The sequence below is a fragment of the Monodelphis domestica genome, chromosome 4 (genome assembly GCF_027887165.1).
Source record: "Monodelphis domestica isolate mMonDom1 chromosome 4, mMonDom1.pri, whole genome shotgun sequence".
Classification (NCBI taxonomy): Eukaryota; Metazoa; Chordata; class Mammalia; order Didelphimorphia; family Didelphidae; genus Monodelphis; species Monodelphis domestica.
The window spans coordinates 342,055,552-342,064,512 of NC_077230.1; the positions used below are offsets into that span (position 1 = coordinate 342,055,552).

The window sequence follows — 8,961 nt, forward strand, 5'->3', positions numbered from 1 at the left end:
AGATTGCCTGATGCATTCAGGGCCTAGTTAAGGTAAGATAATATAAAACTGTAGTGTATCTAGTTGCAGTTTTGTAACTTCTTTGTTAAGAAGTATGTAACTAATAGCAGAGGAGTTTAGATGGTGGTAATCATTCAGGGCTGGGATTTGGTAAAAGATGAATGGAAATAGGGCAAAGTGGTGGTAATGACAATAATGGTAGTAATGGTGATAAAGATGACTGGTGACAGTGGTGATGATGATGTTGGAGATGATAATGAGGTGACTGTGGAGGAATTATGGCAAGAGGGTGTACTGATGATATTCTTGGCTCTCCGTGACTATATCTCTAGTGTAAAAGTTTTTACAAGTTCTACCAAGCTGGAAGGGCTCTAAGTACAGGCTCAATGATGCACTGTGTAATCTGTCTTTTAAGGACCAGCCTAGATAATTAAAAAGAGACATATCCTAAAATACTGACCACCAGGCAATTAATTTAAGCCTCAGCAATTCATGAAACCATGCAATATGAATATGTTTATGTTCTGACATAGAAAGGTTTTATTCTGCATTGGAAGAAAGGGGACATTTACAGAAAAAAAATCAGTTTTTTTAGACAATTACTATAAGTACTTCTATATATTTTCTATATACTTCACCAACACTACTGAAATGTAAGCTTCTCAAAAAAAGGATTATGTCTCTTTTCATCTTTGTAGTCATAGCGAGGAAGACTGCACAGTGAAGGCAATTATTAAATGTTTGTCACATTAAATTGTTATTGCTAATGATGGTAGGTATTATTTATAAAGGCAATTAAGGTGTCAGGATGGTGGTAGCAATGATGTTGATGGTGGTGGTGATAGAGGTGACAATGATGATATATAAATGATGATGTTAACAATGATGATGGTGGCAATAATGGTGACAAAGGTAACACTGATGGCACCAATGGTGATAATGTTGATAGCGATGGTACTATTGGTAGTTATGATGATGATATGCTGATTATGATCTTTATGGCTTAGAAGTACAAGTCCATCATCATGGGGAATTACATCTCATTAAACAGGAAGCAATGCCATATAATATAAAGATAATGAAATTAGGAGTTGAGCTCCCTGGGTTCTAGTTCTGATGCTGCCATTCATTAAGTGTGTGACCTTGGGCAAAATACCTCCTTTGTCATATGTCTAAATTTCCTGATCTGTAAGGTGAGGGTCCAATATGAGATCAGCTGTATCAATGCTGATTTGAGGAAACACAGGACACAAAACTAGTTTGAATTTGTATTTCATTTATTTCAACAACATTTAATCACTTGAAAAGTAGCAAGTATCTCATAGGCTTGGGAATTGCTGGATTAAATGATCTTTCAAGGCCATTATAACTTAAAATTTTGCATTCTCTGATTCTTGAGGAGTCAATCTTGAAGAGTCCTGACTTGGAGGAGTGAGGGTTTCAAATCAAAGGAACCATGAGAAGGTTCTTGAAGAAGATGCTTCTTCACTGGCTGCTACTCCAGTTCACTAGTCTGGAGAAGGCCCCCAGCTGCTCATCATTCAACATTTGTTGAGGGCCCACAATGGATATTTAAAATGGAATTAGCCAATGCATGGATGGGAGTTACATTGTTTGCAAAGCCCTCTGGAGGAAGCCCCTTTTTTAATGAGAGGCAAGACCTCTACCTGGAAATCACCTTAGAAAGAAACATGTGCTTTACAAACACAAAATAATGGCGGCAATTCACATATGTTGAATTTTACCATTTAAAGCTATATTCAGAAGAGTTATCTCATTTGACAACCCCCCCCATAAGCTTGAAAAACAGGATTTGGATGTTGAAGAGACAGATATCCACACATTCTAGACAAGAAAACTGAAACCCAGTGGTAATAAGTCACTTCCCCTGGGTCACAGAGATCATTTAAGGTTAACCTTGGTACCTAAATTCTCAGAATTCAGTGCTCTTTCCACTATACTACATAGGAAGGGCAAGTATTACCATACATTTTATAGAAGAGAAAACTATGGGCAAGAGAGATGATTATTTACCAAAGGTCACAAAACTACTAAAGGTCATTCATGAAGCTGTAACTAGAAATTCTGGCTCCTGGACTGAATTCCATTTTGGGATAAGAGAGTATTTTATTCCCTAGAGAATCCAACTCAGGTCTCCATGAAATGATGGATGACTTCTGACCTTCAGGAGAAGGCTAGTAGGTTAGAGAGTAGCATGAAGGAAGAGAAAATAAGGCTCCAGGACAGTGTCTCCATAGCAATGGAACCTTAGGAATAGTGGTCTTAGAAGAGTGGAAAGAATGGGAGTAGTACTATGTACCTCAGAGAAGATGGAGCTAGAGGATTATAAAAGGGAACAAACATACTCCCACCCTCCCTGTTGGCTCCCTTTGGTGTCCTGCAGGTAAGATATATTTTACTCATCCTAGTTATATCTTCTTATTCCAAGTCCAGAGCTTGCTCTTAGCACTACACCATAGTTTAGCATCCCAGAACACAGCTCATGAGGTAAGGAAATAATGAGGATATGCTGGCAGTGGAAGACCAGGGAATTTGGGTAGAGGTTACTTGTAAACTACTTAAATGATGTCCAGGAATGGGTCTGAGGTCATGAAGGCCAGTAGCCATCACTCTAGAATGGATTTCTAGGACCAGCTGGTTGATTCTGATCAGTTAGGTCATTGGAAAGACCCACTTCTGGAAGCTGAGAACCTTACAAAAGGCAGGGCAGAAAGGATTGTCCTGTAGCCTTCCTATCCCCTTTCCTACCATCCTATCTTTTGCCTCCAAATTGCTCTCCTATCCTCCAACGATACACGTGAAAGGGAAATACACAACTGTGCTCCTCATGCAGGGTCACCACTTCCAAAAAGAGTAGAGGGTAAAGTCAAGTAGGAAAGGGCACGTGGGGTGTGGGGAAGTGCATATTTTCCCTTCCTGAGAAAATCTTGACTTTTCCAGAAAGTCTTGGCTGAGAAACCCCCAACCTGACAAGTCAGCAGCTCAGGGTCAGAGTTATTGCTTTCCTGGAAACGAGACGCTGGTGAAACTCATTTGGTGCCTGTGTCACAAAGGATACTTCCTGTTATTCATTTATGAGACAGTAAAGTTGTATCTCCTATTCTCACTGTCTCTGCAGAGTTGGCCAAGGTATTGCTCACAAAATCATAGGATTGAGACCTGGATAGAGCAATGGAAATTATCTAATCATACTCTCCCATTTTATGCCTAGGAAGGTAGGTGGTATACTAGATAGAGAGCTGGACTTGGAGTCTGGAAGTCCGAGTTCAAATCAAGCCTTAGATACTAGCTGAGTAATTCTGGAGAGATCATTCAATCTCTTCCATCCTCAGTTTCCCCATCTGTAAAATTAAGATGATAACAGCATTTATTAATAATTATAATTTGCTTTGCAAACCTTAGAATGCTATTTAAGTACTAGTAATAATTATTATACAAAAGAAGTGAGGTAACAAGTGGAAGAATGAGGATTCAAACCCATACCCTCTGACTCCAAGCCCAGAACTCTTTCCACTACTTCATATACACTATCTACACAGGAAAAAGGAACCAGCTAATCTCCATTTCCTAGGAGAGAGCAGAGGAAATGACCTTGGACTATTCCAGGAAAGATTTCTAGAATATTAGAATCTTGGACTTTAAAGTGACTTCAAAGGTTATACAGGCCAGGTCTGGATAGAATTCCCCACTATACCATATAGGCTTAGAGTCAGAGAATCACAGATTTAAAGCTGGAAGGGACCTTAAAACTCATGAAATCCAACCATACCATTTCATTCAGGAGGAAACTAAGGCCCAAAGGGCAAGTGACTTTTATAGGGTAACAGAGAGAATGAGTGTCTAAAGGAGGATTTGAAACAAGTATTCCTGATTTTATCCACTATTCAATTCTAATACTCTGTCCACTATGATCCTCCTTGAATAAGAATCATTTTAAGTGCTATGGGCCAGGCAATGTCTGAAGAGCTGGGCTCAAATCTCAGCTCTACTCTTACTAGCTGTATGGCTCCAGACATGTTTATTTACTTCTCTGAGTGTTGGTTTCCTCACCTGTAAAACAGGTTGTCTAATAGATGTTCATTAAGATCTCTTTTAGGGGCAGCTAGGGAGCCAGGTCTGGAGTTGAAAGGATCTGGGTTCAGATTTGGCCTCTCTACAATGCTATGCTCAACTCTTGAAAAGGGTATAGATGCAAGAAGGATTTTTCTTACCTTTCTTCTTCTCCCCATCTCTCTGGGACAAGTACATGAGTGTCCCTTCACCCAGTCCTCCCACCCCTTGAAGCCTTCCTTAACTACCCAATTCTCCCAGTGATCTCTCCTTCCTCTGAACTCCTATGGGATTCATTTTGTTCCTTGGAATTTAGGTTCTGTAGAATGTCAACATTGTGGGATTTTACAGTGTTATAGTAAGGCCAGCAGCCCACTCTGAATCTGACTCAAAAAGGATGCAAAGGAATCCTCGGTCTCAATGATCCAAGCACCAAAGTATTGCAGAGCCACCCTTCTTAGCCAGGGCTCATTGAACTACACAATTATCATAACACAAACAATCACAGTACTCTTCTCCATTAAAAATTCTTCCTCTGTGCCTCCTGTAAGAGGTAAAATTAGGGATTATGGACTGAATATATTATACTAGTGGTCGCCAGGGATTAATTTAATCCCAATAAAATGCTCAAGTTAGTTTGGGATTTTTATGGTGGTTTAATTACAATAGAGGGAAGGAATTAAGAAGAAGAAGAGAGAGAAAAGGGTATAAGTTTTTCTCTGGCCTAGTCTAAGCCAAGGGAAGTTCAGAGAACTCAGCCACAGGGCCTCCTCAGAAGATTAAACTAGCTCAGCTTCCAGCCATGAAGTCTACTCCAAGATGAAGGGCCTCCAAATAGGATAGTGCTTTAGGAGGTAAATGAAAGGAGGAATCAGCCTAACCACTCACCCAGGTCACTCAGGGAAGATGCTTCACCTAACCTACGCTATAGAGCTTCTCCCAGTTACCTCACAGGCAAGTCACAACCGCCACACCACCAAGAAGCCCAGCATGCTGCCATGAGCCACACGAACCAGAGAGAGAGCCATGTCTCCGCAAGAGAAAGGCTGGAGAGAGGAAGTGACACAAAATATATAGACCATTTTTTACATCACTTCCTGTGTCTCACATGTACCAATGGTAGCTTAAGCTTAACTTTGGACAGCCCAGTTGTTTCTTATTTGTCACTTGCTAGCACAAGTCTGTCATAGGCCTTCCTCCTCAACACTTAATTCTTAAGTAGGGGTGTATACATTCCTGGTTGCTAGGATTTTAAAGACTAATTAGGGTGGAGAAAATCTAAACTTCACACTCCATGGGGTGTGGAAGTCACCCTGGGTTCTCATCCATGAATCAAAAGCAGTTACTAGAACTAGCCACACTCCTAAGAGCTGAGGATACAAAGACAAAAACAAAGCAATCGTACCTTCAAGGAGTTCACATTCTAATAGAGAAAACAATATGCAAATATGTGAAAAGAAATTAGATACAAAATACATGCAAGATAATGAATGAGTGAGGGGAGCTGGGAGAGCTCAGTAAGGGACATAGATACCAGTGGCAAATGGACTGAATTTCAAAGGTAAGTCTGGATTCTAAGAGGTCAGGATAAAAAAAGGCAAAGAGACCAGAGGAAGGTCTGTGTAAAGAATGTCAATAGAGCACTTTGGTTGAATTATAAGGAATGAGAAGGGGAGTAATGATAATAATACTGGAAACATTGGGGCCAACTCATAGCATTTTGTGGTTGTGAATAAAAACAATAATAATGGCTGACATTTAAGTAGCTCCTGAAGAATCTTTACACAATCCTCTCTAGTAAGTGTGAGAAGGAATTACAACCATTTTACAGCTGAGGGAACTGAGACTTAGAGAGGTTAACTACATGATTTACCTCTGATCACATAATCAGTAAATATTAAAGGCAGAAATCAAACCCAGATCATTTATTCTCTTGAAGGTCACTTACCTTAACTTCTCTAAAGAAAACCATGTCACCCCTTACTCAATATATGCAGTGCTTCCCTTTTACATCCAGAATCAAATTCTATTTAGCATTCAAAGATCTTCATAACCTTCTCTCCACCCCACTCCAACCCCAGCCCTTGACCTTTCTCATTGTCTTACTCTTCTCTCTTTACTTTTGATCCAGTGACACTAACTTCCTGACTGTTCTACAAACAAGACCCTCCTCTCAGCTTTGGGCATTTTCTCTGGCTGTCTCCCATGCCCTTGATGCTTTCCCTCTTCATCTCTGTCTCATAGATTCCTTGACTTCCTTTAAACTCCAACTAAAATTCCATCTTCTACAGGAAGCCTTTCTTAACACCTCTTAATTCTATTTCCCTTTCCCAATCATTTCCTATTTATCAGTTATGGTGGAGAGAGAGAGAGAGAGAGAGAGAGAGAGAGAGAGAGAGAGAGAGAGAGAGAGAGAGAGAGAGAGAGAGAGAGAGAGAGAGAAAGTTGTATATTTTCATTTGCTTGTTGCCTCCCCATTAGACTGTGAAGTCCTTGAAGGTAAGGGTTGCCTTTTGCCTCTTTTTGTATCCTCAGTGCTTTAGCTGGTGCCTGGCACATAGTAGGTGCTTAATGAATGATTCTTCCCTGACTTTTCTATAAAGTAAAGTGGTTGGGGCCAAATGATCTCAAAGTTCCTTCTATTTCTAAATCATATGATTCCAGGAATGAATTAATAAAGTGGCCAAGTTGTAATGACCCTTTCAGGCTGAAAAATTTAGCTTCCTTGCATTAGGTAGTTGTAATCCTACATAGGGTTAACTCAGCTCCTCTACCCCATATCAGCTGCAGGCTAGGCTCAGAGCCTCATGGGCCATGTCTCAATCTATCTCCTCCCTTTGTATATCAGCCCTACTCAGCTGTGATTATACCAGTAGCTGTGACTCCTAGGATGAGTGGTGAGTTTGGCAGGCCGTGTTGCCTCGAACAATCAGACTTCAGAATGGGGCTGGTGCATGAGGGTCAGAATGGGTCGGGCATATAAAGGTCATAGGCTCTGAAAATAGAAGAGGCTTCATCAGCCCAACTCCCTAATATCACAGATAAGGAAACTGAAGGAGAAAAGGGAAAGGAACCTGTTTGAGTTTACCCCACAAATAAGGAGCACAACTAGGATTCAAAACCACTCCATTGACTTCAATTCCAGGATTCTTTTTATTATACACAAGATTCTCAGCTTAAGTCTTGAAGAGTCTTTTAGGCAGTTGAGACACCACTAGGAGGGTCTTTCTCACACTATGTTCTCCAGTGTCCTATCCATTCCTTCTCTCCCATTCTTTCGTTCAACACAAATAGCCAGAAGACCTGGGTCTCTGTACACGGTCACTTATTTGTGGTGTGACCTTGAGCAAGTAATTTAACTGAAATGGATCTCCTTTTTCTTACCTCTAAAATAGGGGCAAGGCTATTTACATTAACATGTCAGTATGCCAAGATTATTGTGAGGATCTGCTGGAACAATAGACATACAAAGTGCTTTTGTAAATTGTAAAGTCCTGTGTCAATATTGCTATTATTAGTAACAGGAGTAGGATCATTATGGCTTAAGACATTATTACTCCTAAGTGTATTTACATTCTTAAAGCAGATTCCTGGAAACCTACAAGATTCGTAGAATTACTCTTTTATGGTGTGGGAGACATTTTTGAGCTGGGGAAGGGTGATGGGAAATATGCAGCTGCCTTTGGGAACAGGAGACCACCAGTTGGGATGAATGGGAAAGAGTAAAAACAGTATAATAATGGTAGAGTTTTATGGGAACCCAGAATCAGAGTCAGAGGAAGTTAATTTCAAAGGCAGCTCAGAAGGTACAGTCAACTGGGTTTTCTGCAAGTTTCTAGTTGGCCCCCTGCCCCTTGAGAACTCACCCCAAAGGAAGTATCAGGCACACCTGTTTGGGACCGAACTGTAGGCTTTGAAGTGTTTGGTGACCCCAGTTGGGGTGGGACTGGTAGACATAGTCAAATATTGAGTACCCTTATTTGTCTTAGCAGTTTCTCCCTTTGTAGGAAAGTCATCTCAGGAAGCCCAGCTCTTGGTTTGACCCTTTTCTTTTGTAGATGGCCACTCCCTATAGCTCAGCTGGGACTTATCTATGCATGTGTGCTGTACCAAGTTCTCCAGAGGGTATAAAAGACCCCCAAGTCCTGTCATTCTTTGGAGAATCATCTCATGCAGTGCATTCTCCCAGAGATACTATTCCCAGAGTCCCAGAGCCCTTGGCTTTGTGTAGTTTTTAGGAGCCTGACTCTGTGTGGCGGCTGAATATTTGAACACTATCTCCTGATTAAAGACTTGGTTTGTGCTGACTACTTTAGTAGTTCTGTGTTATTTCTAGTTAAGGGTACCTAATTCGATACATAATGAACCAAGAGGAATCCCTCCAAAACATTGGTAACTGAGAATCTAACTTCTCTTGAGGTGTCTTCTCCCAAGACACCATACTTTGGGAAAGCTCTGATTTTTAGGAAGTTTCCTCCCTTACAATAAAGCAAAAACTGTCCCCTCTGCAACATCCAAGCAGCATCCTTATTTCTCTCATCGTGGGTCAAGCAGAATAAACGTCCCTTCTTCAACAAGTCAGTTCTTTAAATACTCGAGGGCAATCATCCTGTTTCCTTATATTAGTTTCTCTACTCTAGATCAAGCATCTCTGGTCCCTTCAATCAATAACATAGTTTCCAGTCACCTCACCATCCTGGATGCCACTTTCTGGACAACTTCAGATGGCCAATATCCTTCCAAATGAGGCACCCAGGACTGAACCCAACACTCCCAGAGTACTCTAATCAGGAGTGCAGGCAGTGGGGTTGCCATTACCTTCATAGTTTGCCTAGCTTAATGCAGTTTAAAATCACATTAGCTTTTGGAGCAGCCATATCACATTGTTGA

At 40.8% G+C, this 8,961-nt stretch overlaps 1 long non-coding RNA gene across 1 annotated transcript; it reads left to right on the forward strand.

Moving 5' to 3' along the window:
* The first annotated feature begins 1,724 nt into the window (after positions 1-1,724).
* LOC103096322 (uncharacterized) lies at positions 1,725-8,378 on the forward strand. Its single transcript, XR_008911431.1, has 2 exons — positions 1,725-2,404; positions 8,130-8,378. It is a non-coding gene; the product is annotated as an uncharacterized LOC103096322 (long non-coding RNA).
* Positions 8,379-8,961: the final 583 nt, after the last annotated feature.